This window comes from Geotrypetes seraphini, chromosome 9 (genome assembly GCF_902459505.1).
Source record: "Geotrypetes seraphini chromosome 9, aGeoSer1.1, whole genome shotgun sequence".
Taxonomy (NCBI): domain Eukaryota; kingdom Metazoa; phylum Chordata; class Amphibia; order Gymnophiona; family Dermophiidae; genus Geotrypetes; species Geotrypetes seraphini.
Window position 1 is genome coordinate 52,784,708 of NC_047092.1, and position 16,434 is coordinate 52,801,141.

A 16,434-nucleotide genomic window follows, 5' to 3' on the forward strand; every position below is an offset into this window, starting at 1 on the left:
AAATGTCACAATAGTTATAAGCCTAAAGCGCTGATGTTCTGTCCTATAAACTAAGGACAATCACCTACTGAAGACTGTTTTCTATGAAGCTATGATAAAGGGTGTTATTGGTGATGCTTAGGAGTGATATTTTTGCCAGGGACCAATGCAATAAAACTGAGCTCACTTGGAATAAAGATCTCAATTGTTATTTTCCTTTCTAGCCTACAACCCAATGGAGCTATATTTACTGTATTTGTGTCTCTGTAATTACAAAACATAACACATAACATAGCATCAGGTGTCTAGATCGCATAACCTTGAAGTTCAACGTGGTTTACAGAAAGTTAAATAATAGAGGAAGAAAACAATAGGTATCTAATCAGCCAAGTATTTTGAAAGAAGATAAGTCTTCAATTGTTTTCTAAAATGTACATAGGAGTGAGATGTGAATAACAAATGTCAGAAATCCTTGTTATGGAAAGCTGCCTGAAACGAGAGAGTGTAATCATGGTATTTCTTACTTTTATAACCCTTAGAGAGAAATACAAAAAGGGCATGAGATCTTCTACTGGTCCTTTGAGAGCACAATCTTAGAAGTAACAATGTGATGAGTCTAAATGTAATTTTTTTTTATTATGAGGTCAATATTCAGCAAAGCATTTAGGAAATAATTTGAAATGTCTAACCTGCCTGGAGGAAATTTACTGTTATGTGCTGGCTTTTACAAAACTGTGGTAGAGTTTTCTACTGTGGGCTAGTAAAGTAAATGCTCTGATGCTCATAGAATTCTAGAACTCCTAACAGAGCATTTAGAACTACACAAATATTGTGATTCAGTGTCCTTTGCTTGGGGTTATCTATATATTACTATATTTCTTTAAGAGCCTCTGTTACTATATGGATAATTTCCTAAAAGAGAAGTGCATAGGCCATTATTGAGATGGCTTGGTGAAATCCACTGCTAATTCCTAGGATAAGCAGCTTAAAATCTGTTTTACTACTTGGGATCTAGTTAAGTACTTGGGAACTGGGTTGGCCACTGTTGGAAACAGGATACTGTCCCAGTATGGCAATTCTTATGTGGTATTATTAAGTCTGAGTAGTAACAATGGTATCTACAGATACCAGGTGGGGAGTGCTTTGACCCTATATTCGTGTGATGAGATTTCTATATGGAGAAAAAAATGGAAACAGAGGGGCTGATTCTGAAAGACGCCGGTCTCAGCAGATGCCTAAGAAGTGGCTGAGAAATGCACACTGGTATCCTATACAGAATCATGCCTGTTTAAAAAATAACAGATGCATTACCCTCGATTCTGTAACCAGCACCCATGTCACCAGCATTGGTTACAGAACCACACCTGCCATCCCTTGCTATCAGCTGATCGCAGTAAGGGAATCCCCAAACAGTTGAGCCGCAGGCCTCGCCGAAGCTGTGGCTTTGGAGAGTCCTGCCTGCTTAGCTGTTTGGGATGGGGTGGGGAAATACCCCTACCATAATCAGCTGAGCAGCTGCAGCAGGAGACCCCTAGCATCCACTCCCAAAATCAGTAGGAGAGATGCCCATCCCCTCCTGCCTCTGGCCCTGATTCACTAATACACCCCCCCATAAAGCACCATCAGCAGGAGGCATGCCTACTCCCTCCTGCTGCCACCCCCCCCCCCCAAAGTAGCCTGGCAGGAAAGATGCCCATTTCCTCCTGCCACCACCACCCTGAATCCCCAATACCACTGAATACCACCCCCCTGATTCCCCCAAGCCCCCAATACTTCCAGAATCCTCAACCCCCCCTAACCAGGGAACCTCAACCCCCTGACACTCCCCCAAATCTCCAAACCCATACCCCATACCCCTAAGCCCACCCTGACATCCCCCATATTTTTGATGAAGAAAGGCTGGCCAGAGGGGTACTTACTCCCTTCATTCAGCAGGCCCACCTTTTCAAAATTGCAGAATTCCATGATTTATTTAATTGCTCTGATGGGGAACATTTTCAACCAGGTAAATTCTGTATTTGCAAATAGTTGTAGTCAGTTCTGTATTTTAAGGAGAAGTTGGCTGCATATGTATATATATATATATATATATATATATATATATTTTTTTTTTTTTTTTTTTTTTTTTTATAAATGAAAATGTATCTTAATCCTGTATTCTCAGACAGGACATACAAATATCAAAATAAATTCTATTTCTGTGACTGTGAAGTTTAACACTCTTATTATTTGCTATTAAATTTATGTCTATTAAAGTTATGTCATACATGTAGTAGTTATTGGGGCCTAAATGCTAATTAGCATATGTTGGATATACTCTTCACTTAGCATTCTTATCTGCTCTCTTGTCTGCCTATTTCTTCTCCACGGCTTCCTTATCCTGCTATATTTCTGCTTCATAATTAACCTTTTTTTTTTTTTTAGTAGACAGGCAAAACTATGTAACATATTACTAAAGAATTATAAAAAAGGAAATAGAGAGGTAAGGGGAACAGAATACAACTAGAAAGTTGACAAGAAAGGAAGGAGTGAAGAAGCAGAGATAAAGGGGATAGAAATATGAGTGGTAATGTGAGGTTTTGTTTGTTTTTTTAAAGGGAAACAACATGAGTATTTTGCCTCAGAAAATTCATGTTCTGGATAATTTTCAAAAAAAAAGAAAAGAAGGTACCAAGCCTCAGGGTAAAACAGAACAATGAAAGAAGAGGCCTTGGAGATGTCAAGACCAACCTGCAGTTACAAATACTTTATTAATAGTTTGCACCAAAGTTCAATGGTAAATCCTTAAAGTGCAAAACAAATGTAGTTGCTTTTGATCGAGTGGAGAGAAATAACTGTTCCTGCATACAGTGGCTAAGTTTTTGAATTCATCTTATTGAATCATTCATCGTATTGTATATCAGTGGTTCCTAATCCTGTCCTGGAGGACCACCAGGCCAATCGGGTTTTCAGGCTAGCCCTAATGAATATGCATGAGAGAGATTTGCATATAATGGAGGTGACATGCATGCAAATCTGCTCCATGCATATTCATTAGGGCTATCCTGAAAACCTGATTGGCCTGGTGGTCCTCCAGGACAGGGTTGAGAACCACTCCTGTATATTATAAGAGGGCAACTACAAACAGCATTTTACATTAAGGAAGAGTTTATAATTGTCCCATGAGGAAGGTGACGGAGTCGCCAAAACTTGGATTCTAGTTGGGACTACATTTGCTTTGCACTTTAAGGACTTACCATTAAACTTTGGTACAACCTATTAATAAAGTATTTGCAACTGCAGGTTGATCTTGACATCTCCAGTGCCTCTTCTTTCGTTGTTCGGATAATTTTCAAAGCCATCCCCAGGTGTAAAAAGCACTTTAAATTACTCCTTATGTAGAGGGCATTGAAAATTGCCCATCTTTAATGCAGATAACATCAACTTTATTGTTTTACAACATGGGTAATGTCTTCATTGTTTTTACGCATGTTTCCTGGGGTTAAGGAGAAGGTGGCTTATGTAGCAACATGTATAGTCTAATTTAATATACAGTAACTATAACACTCAATATTGGAAAACTTGCTACATACACTACTGTCAAAAAGAAATCATTTATAGTTTGCTACAATTTGCTACAATGTTGGAAAGAGTCAAATCAAAATTAGTTAAAAAAAAAAAAAAAAGTAAGCCTCAAAGGTTCCAGTGCAGACTTAGAAAACATCTGATACTAAATGGAGCCACATTTATTATGACTGGCTTCTCTATAAGGTCGGAAAAAACGGAACATGAAAACTCCTAGAAAATCATCTGAGAAAACCCACTTCTTCAAAAACTCAGACCTAAAGATTATACAAAAATCAGGCTCATTTAAACATAAGTAGCAATATCAAAACATGGTTAATATCCATTCCAAAAACACTCCTCCAAATACTTACCTTGTTGTAGATAAATCCAGCAGGAACTGTGTGCTTCTCTTTTAAATTTAGCATCCAAAAAACCTCCAAAAACATTTGTAATCCACTTGTGTTAGAACAGGGGTGTCAAAGTCCCTCCTCGAGAGCCCCAATCCAGTCGGGTTTTCAGAATTTCTCCAATGAATATGCATGAGATCTGTTAGCATACAATGAAAGCAGTGCATGCAAATAGATCTCATGCATATTCATTGGGGAAATCCTGAAAACCCGACTGGATTGCGGCCCTTGAGGAGGGGCTTTGACAACCCTTTGTTAGAAGAAATAAAATCTTGACAAGGTTCTTGTTTCGCAGACATCACTGCTTCTTCAGGAGAGAAAAAAAAAGGGCAATCGTTCACTACGAAGCCTGGGTTTGAGATGGCGCTGGGCTTTCAAAAAGACACTCCCCAAATCCACCAATCGTGTTGGTTTCATTATGCAAAATTACAATGACAACGCTATACTTTAAAAACAGACTTCTCATTCCACTGCTGAGTTTTCCCACACACTCTCTCATTAAATCATCCATCAAAGCAACAGGTTGCTTACACTGGTTTACAAAAACTGCAAAGCAGATGTTGTTAAAAATAAAGGCTTGCCTTTCCATTGCATTATTTAAACTGATAGGCTTAATTGACTGCAATCTGTAGATCCAAAATTGTTCTCTCTAAGTTTCCTTTTAATATTCCCCCTTCCCCCCCCCCCTACTCAGTATGATTTGTTCAATCACAAAACATTTCAAATGACCCATACATAAACAATGCTGTACCATTGGAGCTTCCAGTTTTTTTATTCCCAATATAATGTCTATGTTCAAAGATATGTGTTTTAAATACTCATGATGTTTGTCCCACGTGGATAAAATCACAGGGGAAAAGTATTAAAAAAGTAACTGCTGGTACCAGTACTTTATTTATTGAGATTTGATCATCTCATACATATGACATACACAAAGGGCTCCTTTTACTAAGGTGCGCTAGCTGAAAAATTATCGCCTGCTTAAAAGGAGGCGGTAGCGGCTAGCATGCGTGGCATTTTAGCGTGTGCTAAGCACGCGCTAAAACCACTAGTGTGCCTTTGTAAAAGGAGCCAAAGTATTATTAAAGAGAAATGGCCACTAATTATAATTGTGAAATACAATCCTCTTGTGCAAATTAAAAAAGATGTAATGTAATGTAATTTATTTCTTATATACCGCTACATCCGTTAGGTTCTAAGCGGTTTGAAGAAAATATACATTAAGATTATAAATGAGAAGTAAGAAGGTACTTAAAAAATTCCCTTACTGTCCCGAAGGCTCACAATCAAACTAAAGTACCTGGAAATTAATAATGAAGAGAAAATAAAGATGGTTGAAAAAAAGAAAAATTCTATGTGAACTTATAGGATGGAAATTAAACTGACAGTGAAGAACTGTATGAAAAATATATATGGAATTCAGTTAGAGAGGGTAGGTTACTACTACTACTACTACTACGTTTTCTAATACCATCACTACTACTACTACTACTCTCTTGTCTACGAGAAAAATCAACATTTCCGGGCTGTATACTGAATATAAATGTTAATTTTTATCTGACCCTCATGGACCCCCTTGAAACCTATCCATGAACCCCATGTTAAGAACCCATGACATATATTGTATTTTTCGTTCCATAAGACGCACTTTTAACTCCCCCAAAAAAGTGGGTGGAAATAAGGGTGCATCTTATGGAGCGAATACAACAACCTCCCCGGTACCTTTTTTTAAATCCCGGTGGTCCAGTGCGCTTTCTGCGCACCTGCTTCACTGTACGACTGCCTCCTGATCTGTTCCAAGGGAGAGGCGCAGGACCAGGCAGGCAAGCAAAAAAGCATGCACCTGCCTCGTGTGCCGCTCTGCCGCTGCCGGAAGAAAGCAGGGGAACAGATCAGGAGGCAGCTGTCCAACGAGGCAGGAGCGTGGAAAGCGCACTGGACCACCGGGATTTTAAAAAAAATACCGGGGGATAAAAAAGGGAGGGCTACCTACCACTAGACCTGATCAGGGAGGGGGCTGCCTACTACTAGACCTGCCCTGGGGGAGGGGGGCTGCCTACCACTAGACCAATCCCGGAGGGTTGCCTACTGCTGCCTTCCACTAGATCTGCCCGGTGAGGGGGTGCCAAGGGGGTGCTGACTGGGGTGGGCGGCTGCCTACCACTAGACCTGCCTTGTACCCTGTCCCGACCTACCACTAGATTACCAGATGGGGGACAAGGTACAGGGCACAGGGCAGGGAAGTCTTATGGAGTGAAAAATGTTGGTAGTTTCTAAATTTGGATCAGATGCAGAAAAAAACAAAACAGGCATAACCTCGGACACTCAAACAAGGAAATCAACTATGCATATACCACTGATATGTATGCTTTAATCAGGCATGGCAAGACCTGGACAACTGCAACAATCTTAATGCCAGTTGCAGAAGCCTAAGAAAACTTGCACATATAGGTACTTGTACTCAGATCAATTCTACAACAAGGTGTCTAAAACTAGGTGTCCAGAGTTCATATGATGGTCTATTCTATAAAGGAATGCAAGCACCTACTTCCTTTTATAGAATACTACAGTAGACTAATAGGTGAAATAGGTGCCTAAAATTTAGATGTGAGCGCTTATGCCACCTGTAGAGCTGATATAAGTGTTGATGCCTAAAAATTGGAGATACATGCATATTTTATTTTATAAATTAAGCATGCAAGTGGGAGTTCCATTCACGTGTGCATGCTTCCTGCACATATGTGTTAAGATAGGCATATATTTATGGAATAATATGTAGGCAGAATGTTGGTATTTACATGCATATGCACACAGCTAAGCATATAAATGCAATAATCCTAAATACTTATGGTGAGGCATTTTCAAAACATACATCTAAGTCCATTTTGGACATATAGTGCTGGAAGTCCAAAGTTGGCAGTAAGAAAATGCCCATTTTCGAAAGGCAAACCACCATACGTCTTGAAGTCTATATATATCCTTTTTTTTTTTTTTTTTTTTGAAAATCTGCTATCTGGACATCCAGACCATCAGGACATCTATCTTTATACCACATTTTTAAACAAAAATTTTGTCCAAGTCTCAAACGGCTAGAACAAGACTATTTGGACATGAGAGGGGTCAGTCCTGTAATGGACTGACCACCCAGACATGGCAACAGAACAGTGGGGCACTTTAGAGGGCACTGCTGTGAACTTCACAAACGGGTGCCACATAAACATCTCACCAGAACTCCCATATCGGTTATGGTGAGCCCTCTAAAACATCCCCAAAACCCACTATACCCACCTTAGATGAATTGGAGGATAAAAGGAGGAGTGGGTAACAACAGTGAGCAATTGAAGGTGGAGAAGAACAGGAAAACCAGCAGCAGAACTTGGAGCAGGGAGTCAGGAACAGGAATCACAAGATGGAGTTTGGTGGAGATGTACAGTGAGAAGAGAACGCATAAATTAACAATGAACTGTCATTTGTAATGACATAGGACACTTCAGTGATATATACCATATCATTGTACACAGTACTGTTAACAAATGAAAATAAGACATGTGATGAAATCAGGCTCCTATTCAGATTGTGTGAGATTGCTGGTGATCTCCCGCAGTCTAAGGCAATACTAGAAATTCAATGCTGACGCCATATCCGGCCACCAGTATTGAATTTCCAGTCTATTTTTTGCAGGCTGAAACATAGCCGGCTATGCCAGCTTTCAGTGGCAAGCCGGCTAGATATCAATGGCCAAAGATATATTACCCTGGATATTCAGCGTGAGGTAGCCGACTATCCCTTACTGAATATCCGCGGATAGCTGGCTATGTGCTATTTAGACATCTGAAAGTTATCCCTCTCAATCTAACTATTGGGGAGTGTGTGGCACAGTGGTTAAAGCTACAGCCTTACCACCCTGAGGTTGTGGGTTCAAATCCACGCTGCTCCTTGTGACCCTGGGCAAATCACTTAACACCCCCATTGCCCCAGGTACATTAGATTGTGAACCCACTGGGACAGACAGGGAAAAATACTGGAGTACCTGAATAAATTCATGCAAACCATTCTGAGCTCCCCTGGGAGAACGGTATAGGAAAATAAAATAAATAAATATTGAATATCAGGACCTTTGGGGCTGATTCTATAAAGGACTCCTAAATTGGCTGGTGCCTAGAAAAATGGCACTAGCCGCAAGTCAATCACACTTTGTATGAGATCAATCTGAACCTTAAAATCCAAAGTCAATGAGACCCCTGTACCCCATGAGGAGAACTAAAAGGAAAACAACCAGCTCTTAACACATAGCCAAGCAGTTATTTCATTCATCCATAACTCTGAACTGTGGATTTTAAAGTATGAACTGTAAAAGGCCTAGTGCTATGGATTTACTATCTTCTTTTGCAATGAAACTTACAATGAAACAGTACAGTAGTACCTCGGTTTACGAGTGCACCGGTTTGCGAGTGTTTTGCAAGACGAGCAAAATATTCGCAAAATCGACGCCTCAGAAACTGAGCGTGCCTCGATTTATGAGTGACCCCCCCTCCACGATCCGGCATCCCCCAGGCACCCACCCACCCACCCGATCACATTCCTTACCCCCATTTTGCACCGGCACTGACACCAATGCACAGGACATGCTGGTGCCGGTGCCTGAAGATCTGCCTTTTTCTTTGCGCTGGGCCTTGAGCATATGCACATGCTCAAGGCCTTCAGGTTCCCATTCTCTCTGAGAGAGAGAATGGGAACCCGAAGGCCTTGAACATGTACAGATGCTCAAGGCCCAGCACAAAGAAGAAGGCAGATCTTCGGGCACCGGCATGTCCTGTGCGTTGGTGCCGGTGCCAAATAGGGGTAAGGAATGTGATCGGATGGATGGGTGGGTGCCTGGGGGATGCCGGATCGCAGCGGGGGGGGGGAGGGTGAGACGCGAGTGGGGGGTTCTGGATCGCAGGGGGCGCCACAAGTGGGGGGATGGTGGATCACCCGGGGGAGCAACATGAGCGGGGGGGATGGCAGATTACACGGGGGGGGGGCCTTCATGAGCGGGGGGAGCCAGGCCGGTTCTTGGGGTATAGAGCAGCACCGCTGGCCTCGGGGTATGGGGGTGGGTGGGAACGAATCAAGCAAATTTCCTTTAGTTCCTATGGGGAAACTCGCTTTGATATACGAGTATTTTGGTTTACGAGCATGCTTCTGGAATGAATTATGCTCGTAAACCAAGGTTCCACTGTATTAATAATATAGGAAGACATCTTTGAATAATTGTTGTTGTTTTCTGGGTCTTGCCACATTTGGGTAGGTAAAACCAACGTTTTAGCCATCATGATGTGGCTCTCTTCAGGATGTACTCTGAAGAAAGCCACAGCATGATAGCTGAAACATTGGTTCTACCTAGCCAGATATAGATTGATCAGGAAAACAGCAACAATCATGATTCAAGCCACAGAAGCCTAAGAGAGCACATCTTTGAATATCGGTTTCTGAAATTAAAAAAAAAAAATTGGCAAGTATAGACTTTTCGGTACTACAGTCAGTGAAAACAGTGGAAAACACTACCAAAATCCACCTTTAATCATTAAGATTGCAAATTGAAAACTGCTAGAGATTCTGAACTGAGAAGAAAATTCTAAATAAATAAATAAATGAATTCAATGCTCTTAAATAGAAACTGAGAAACAATGCTTTAGGAAGCCATTGTTATCACTATTTCAACTCCTAGTTGGAAAAAGAATATATTAGCATAGAATAAATTTACAATCCAGTATATACAGAGAAACCTGACAGAGTGAAACTTCATGCTTTTTGTACAATGCATAAGAAATAACCAATCTTCTGCCCTTTCCAGATCTTTCTGCTTTAAATTACCGCATCATGTGGTACCCTAGCAGCCTGGACTCTAGTGTTTCCTGTGCTATATTGTGTCCCATGTCTCTTGTTAGTCTTTTTTAAGTTGACTGTCTCCATAAGGCAGGGACCTTTGCAACCTATTGCACTGATATGTCTCAGTGATTTATTGTATTTGCTAAAAATGTTCTCTCATACTACTATACAGTGGTACCTCGGTTTACGAGTGCACCGGTTTGTGAGTGTTTTGCAAGGCGAGCAAAACATTCGCAAAATCGGCGCCTCGGAAACCGAGCGCGCTTCGATTTGCGAGCGCCCCCCCCCGCGAACCGGCACCCCCCACCGCCATCGGGCACCTCCCCCCCGCCGCGACCTGAGGTCCCCCCAACCCACCCAAATCCTCTTCTTACTTTTCTGTAGCCTCTGCAGCGGCACTGGCACCAGCATGTCCTGTGCGTGGTGCCGGTGCCTGAAGATCTGCTTCCTGTGCAAAGCCTGAACGTGAACTCTCACGTTGAACGTGAACTCTCAAGGCCCAGCACAGGAAGCAGATCTTCAGGCACCGGCACCACGCACAGGACATGCTGGTGCCAGTGCCGCTGCGGAGGCTACAGAAAAGTAAGAAGAGGGTTCAGGTGGGTTGGGGGGACCTCAGGTCACGGCGGGGGGGAGGTGCCCGATGGCGGTGGGGGGGCCTTCGGGGGGAGCAATGGCGGTTCTCGTGGGGGGAGAGCAGCGCTGCTGGCCTCGGGGGGGAGGAAGGGGGGGTGGAAACATATCAAAGCAAGTTTCCCCTACTTCCTATGGGGAAACTTGCTTTGATATACGAGCATTTTAGATTACGAGCATGCTCCTGGAACGGATTATGCTCGTAATCCAAGGTACCACTGTATATGCATTCACTCATTGTTACACCTGCTTTTAAGAGGTGTAAGTCCAGCACCCAAACTTAGGTGCAATTTGTGGGCTATGCTCAGATCTGATAAAGGTCCCGTGACCTTTACAGAATGGTACTTTGTGTGAGTCATTTCCAGTACTGATCTTTTGGCGCCTTATATAGAATCCTGGGATTATTCACCCTCGAGAAGAGAAGGCTGCGAGGGGATATGATAGAGACTTTCAAAATATTAAAAGGATTCGACAAAATAGAGCAAAAAACATCATTATTCACATTGTCAAATGTGACTTGGACAAGGGGTCATGGACTGAAACTGAGGGGCACCAGGCCCAGGACAAATATCAGAAAGTTCTATTTCTCTCAGCGAGTGGTGGACGCTTGGAATGCTCTCCCGGAGGAGGTTGTGTCGGAGACCACCATTCCAGGATTCAAGGGCAAGTTGGATGCACACCTCCTTGCAAAGCATATTGAGGGGTACAGGTAAACAGGGTCTTTAGCAGGGAACACCGGGATTGGCCTCCGCGTGTGCAGGTCACCGGACAGGATGGACCTAGGGTCGGATCCGGTGAATGGCATTTTTTATGTTCTTATGTTCTAATCTAGCCCATGGTGTATTAATGTTGGCATCCATCTATAGAATTAACCCTCTAGGTGCACCTGTATTAACTTCACAAGTGTCAGTGTGTACTACTGTAATTACCATAGGTCTGATAATTCAACTGCAATTAGGCAGAGCTTTTGCTGTCCAACAGTGGCATTAAGAACATAAGAACATAAGCATTGCCTCTGCTGGGTCAGACCAGGGGTCCATCGTGCCCGGCAGTCCGCTCCCGCGGCGGCCCCCCAGGTCCATGACCTGGAAGTGTTCCCTACCTAACCTAAAATATCCATACCCTATTCGCTCAATGTCCTGTAAGGTAACTCTATCTGTACCCTGTAATCCCCTTTGCTTCCAGGAAGTCATCCAGTCCCTTTTTGAACCCCAGAATTGTACTCTGTCTTATCACCTCTCCGGGAAGCACGTTCCAGGTGTCCACCACCCTCTGAGTGAAGAAGAACTTCCTTGCATTCGTTATGAATCTGTCTCCTCTCAGTTTTTCTGAATGACCTCTTGTTTTAGTTGTCCCTGCTAGTCTAAAGAATCTGTCCCTCTCCACCTTCTCTATGCCCCTCATTATTTTATAAGTCTCTATCATGTCCCCTCTCAGTCTCCGCTTCTCCAGGGTAAAGAGCCCCAGCCTGTCCAACTGTTCGGCATATGAAAGGTTCTCCATACCCTTTATCATCCTCGTTGCCCAACTCTGGACCCTCTCGAGTATTGCCATGTCCTTCCTGAGGTATGGCGACCAGTATTGGACGCAGTATTCCAGATGTGGGCGCACCATTGCTCGATACAGTGGCAGGATAACTTCCTTCGTTCTGGTAGTGATACCTTTTTTGATAATGCCCAACATTCTGTTCGCTTTTTTTGAGGCCGTTGCACATTGCGCCGCCGGCTTCATTGTGTTATCCACCAATACCCCCAGATCTTTTTCTTGTTTGCCTTCCCCGAGTGCCCTCCCTCCCATCGTGTAGCTGTACATGGAGTTCCCTTTCCCTATGTGCAAGACCTTACATTTCTCCACATTGAAGTTCATCTGCCATTTTTTTGCCCACTCACTCAGTTTGTTCAGGTCGCTCTGCAGTTCTTTGCATTCCTCAACAGTTCTGACCCTGCTGGAGAGTTTTGTGTCATCCGCGAACTTGATAACTTCGCACTTTGTCCCCATTTCTAGATCATTAATAAATATATTGAACAGCAGTGGTCCCAGCACTGACCCTTGCGGAACACCACTTGTGACCCCTATCCAGTCAGAGTAGTGCCCCTTTACTCCTACCCTCTGTTTCCTGTCCGCCAGCCAATTTTTGATCCATCTGTGCACGTCCCCTTCCACCCCGTGGCTCCACAGTTTCTTCAGTAAGCGTTCATGGGGCACCTTGTCGAAGGCTTTTTGGAAATCTAGATATATAATGTCTACTGGGTCACCTTGGTCCAATTGCTTATTTATCCCCTCAAAGAACTGCAGTAGATTTGTCTGGCATGATCGGCCTTTACAGAAACCATGCTGGCTCGATCTCATCAGATTATTTTTTTCTATATGCTCATTGATACCTTCCCTGATCAGTGATTCAGCCATCTTCCCCGGAACAGAGGTTAAGCTCACCGGTCTGTAGTTTCCCGGGTCGCCTCTCGATCCTTTTTTGAAGATCGGTGTAACATTCGCTATCTTCCAGTCCTCCGGGATTACCCCTGTTCTCAAGGACAGGTTGCAAATATGCTGCAGTAGCTCTGCTGTTTCATCTCTGAGCTCTTTCAGTATTCTCGGGTGGATCCCATCTGGGCCCCGAGCTTTGTCCGTTCTTAATCTATCTATCTGTCTGAGAATGTCTTTGAGGCTTACCTCCATGCATGATAATTTCCCCTCTTGATCTCCCCTGAAGATTTTTTCCGGTTCTGGCACACTGGTTGTGTCCTCTATTGTAAAGACCGACGAGAAGAACTTGTTTAGCCTACCAGCCACTTCTTTTTCCTCTTTCACCACTCCCTTCCGGTCACCCTCATCCAGGGGCCCCACCTCCTCCCTCGCTGGTTGTTTCCCTTTCACATATCGGAAAAATGGTTTGAAATTTCTTGCTTCCTTGGCCAGTCTCTCCTCATACTCTTTCTTGGCTTTCCTGACTACTCGGTGACATTCTTTTTGATGCTTCCTGTGCTCTCTCCAGTTTCCTTCAGTTTTATCTTTTTTCCACTTCCGAAATGATTTGCTGGGCCATATCCAGCCACTGTCATTGATTATCCGAATGATTTTTGGCCAAAGGTTAACCAATAAAGCCAATATTCAGCGCTGACCAATTTAAGTTAGATAGGACTGCTGTTTATGTGGTCAGATTTAAGCACTAAACTTATCCAGTGGGAGATAACTGGTTATCCCCCAATGAATATTCACAGCCACAAAAATGCTCACTTAACCAGTCAGCGACTGTTTCTGACAATTTAACTAACATTTAATAATGGGGGTATGTGCCAACTGTAATGTGCAGTCTACACACAATCTACATTCGTACACCTCCCAGTCCACATCCCATCCAATGACTCGCAATTTGCATAGGATTTTTATCACATTGGCTATATGTATTTAGCACACAGAAGCTGTTAACACAAGTCAGGGTTATTGTAACAGAACATGTTGAATTGCATTCTAACTGCTTAGCATACTTTAGTAAAAATGTCTCTAAGTGTAGGACACTGAACAGAAGTATTTGTTTAGCATTTCTGTTTTTCCCTTGTCACTCTTCATGCATTGATCTTCCTCATCTTTCTGTCTTTCCCTGACATGTCTGAAAAGTTATGTCACCTTGGTTTAAGCTCTTTAAGATCCATATTCCACTCTTGTTTTTGCTAACTTTATTTCTTTTTTTATTTCTTTCTTTTTCTCTCTTTCAGCTTTAGCAGAAATCCTCTGTGCTTTTTTTACAATTCTTCCTGTTAGTTATGCAATCATCCCATTGGAGAACCATATTGCATCTCATTAACATTGAGCGAAAATGCATAATTAACACTGCACTTTAGAGCCAATATTAATCTGCTTTATTACTTGGGACCCACCATTCTTGAATGTGTTTTATTGAACCATAAATGTTGTAGGCCAAACATATGTTCTCCACTGATAATGTAAACACATGCAAAACAAAGTAAGATGGAGAGTTGCCTGGCAACAAGAAAACTTGGAACAGCAAAAGTATTAGCAGTAGACATATGGGCAGTGTTAGGAAATATTTTAAATATAAGTATTTAAAATAGTAATTAAAATACATTGGAAGTATTTTTTGCTTGTATTTGAAATACTATTCTGCTTTGGTGCTTGTGTTTGTACTATAAATGCTTAGCCACAAGTATTTAGTATTTTCAGAAAATGTAACAAAATGCTTTGTTCAAAATACTTTGCTACTAGGGTCAGCATCTCAGTCACTCTGTTGAAAGATGCTTCTCTCATCTTTTTGGATATTCTAGTAACTCTAAGGTTTATGCAGCAGCAACAATATGTCATCCTAATTTCAAGCTGTGCTGGGTGTCACCTGACAAGAAAGATTGGGTGAAATTAGCCTTTCTAGACAAAGGAAGAAAAATCAATTCAGATGTTGGTGAAACAAATGAAAGTGCTTCCATAACTACAGTAGACAATTCCTTCGATTTTGATAATGGTGAGAATTCTGGCACTGAATCGGAACAGTGTGGTCTGCCAAGAGTGGCCAGACCAATAGACATGACAGGAATGCCTGTATGCTTGACCACAGCAATGAATGAATCTGTGATTAACCTGTCTGATATTCCTCTCAATTGAAGAACATAAAAGTATTATCTAAAGGTTTATTTGTGCCAACACAAAGGCATGAAAGGTTTCAGTGTTGGGTTGATGTGGAACAGTTTCTGAGATCTTTACAGATTAAATTATATTTTAGTGATAAAGTGACTGCTGTAGTAGATAGGTCTGTAGTAAGGAATAAGTCACAGTGGATTCCACTAGGACCGTTTATTTCCAGCACTGCTAATTTTTAAACAATTCATTTTGAAAAAAATTGGAAGCCCTTGAACAACAAGACATTAGAAGATCTTCTAATTGCACCAGTGAGGAACAGATTACTTTGTCACAGTTTAGGAACAACCAAGATATTGTAATATAAAGGGCTGATAAAGGAGGAGTCATCATTATTTTTAACCATTCAGACTATAATGAAGAGTTTTTCAGATAGTTGTCGAATACAAATGACTACATGGAATTAATGTCAGATCCTACTTCTAAATTAAAATTGGAAATATACCAGACTATGGGTGAAGAATATGCCCAAGGTTAACTTAATCAAAAAGAATTTCATTTTTTTGAACATTAGATGTCCTAAAATACTTATGTTTTACCTTTTATGTAAGATTCGTAAGTCTATGATATGTCTGTCTGGACAACCAATAGTTTCAAGCCAAGGATCTTAATTAAAACCTCTATCAATATATGTGGACTGCTTTTTATGCCCATTAATGGAATCCAGTAGATCATACATTAGAGACTTCATGGATTTTATGAAACAACTAGCAAATATTAGATGTGATATTAACAACAGTTGACTCACTATGTTCAGTATCTTTATATACTGTAATACCTCAAGATGAGTCGCTACAGGTTATGAGAGAATTTTTAGATCATAGTTCCTATACCACTGTGCCTTCTTCCTTTATTGTTAAATTAGTGTCCATTGCTATGGAAAAATAATTTTTTTCAATATGATTGAAGATTTTTTCAACAAGCATCCAGAGTGTACATGAAGGCCACAATAGCTCTTTCAATGGCAAATTTGTATCATGTTTTGAAGAAGAATTTGTCTATACCTCCCAGTTTTTAAGAGCATTAAACTGTGAGTTAGGTTTATCAATGATATTTTCATTTTATGGGTAGATGAGATCGAGAAGTTAAATATTTTTGTGGATTCCTAAATGAATATCATCACAAGCTTAAATTTAAGTAACAGTATGGTTTTCAGTCAATATCTTTTTTGGATGTGAAAATTAATAAAATTAAAAATTAATTTGCTATTAAACCCCCTCTTTTATGAATGCATAGCACAGGTTTTAGCGCCGGCAATGGCGATAAATGCTCCAATTGGAACAGTTACCACCGCTGCCAGTGCTAAAACTCGCATTATGCATTCATAAAATAGGGGGGTGGTCTTTCAGAAGGC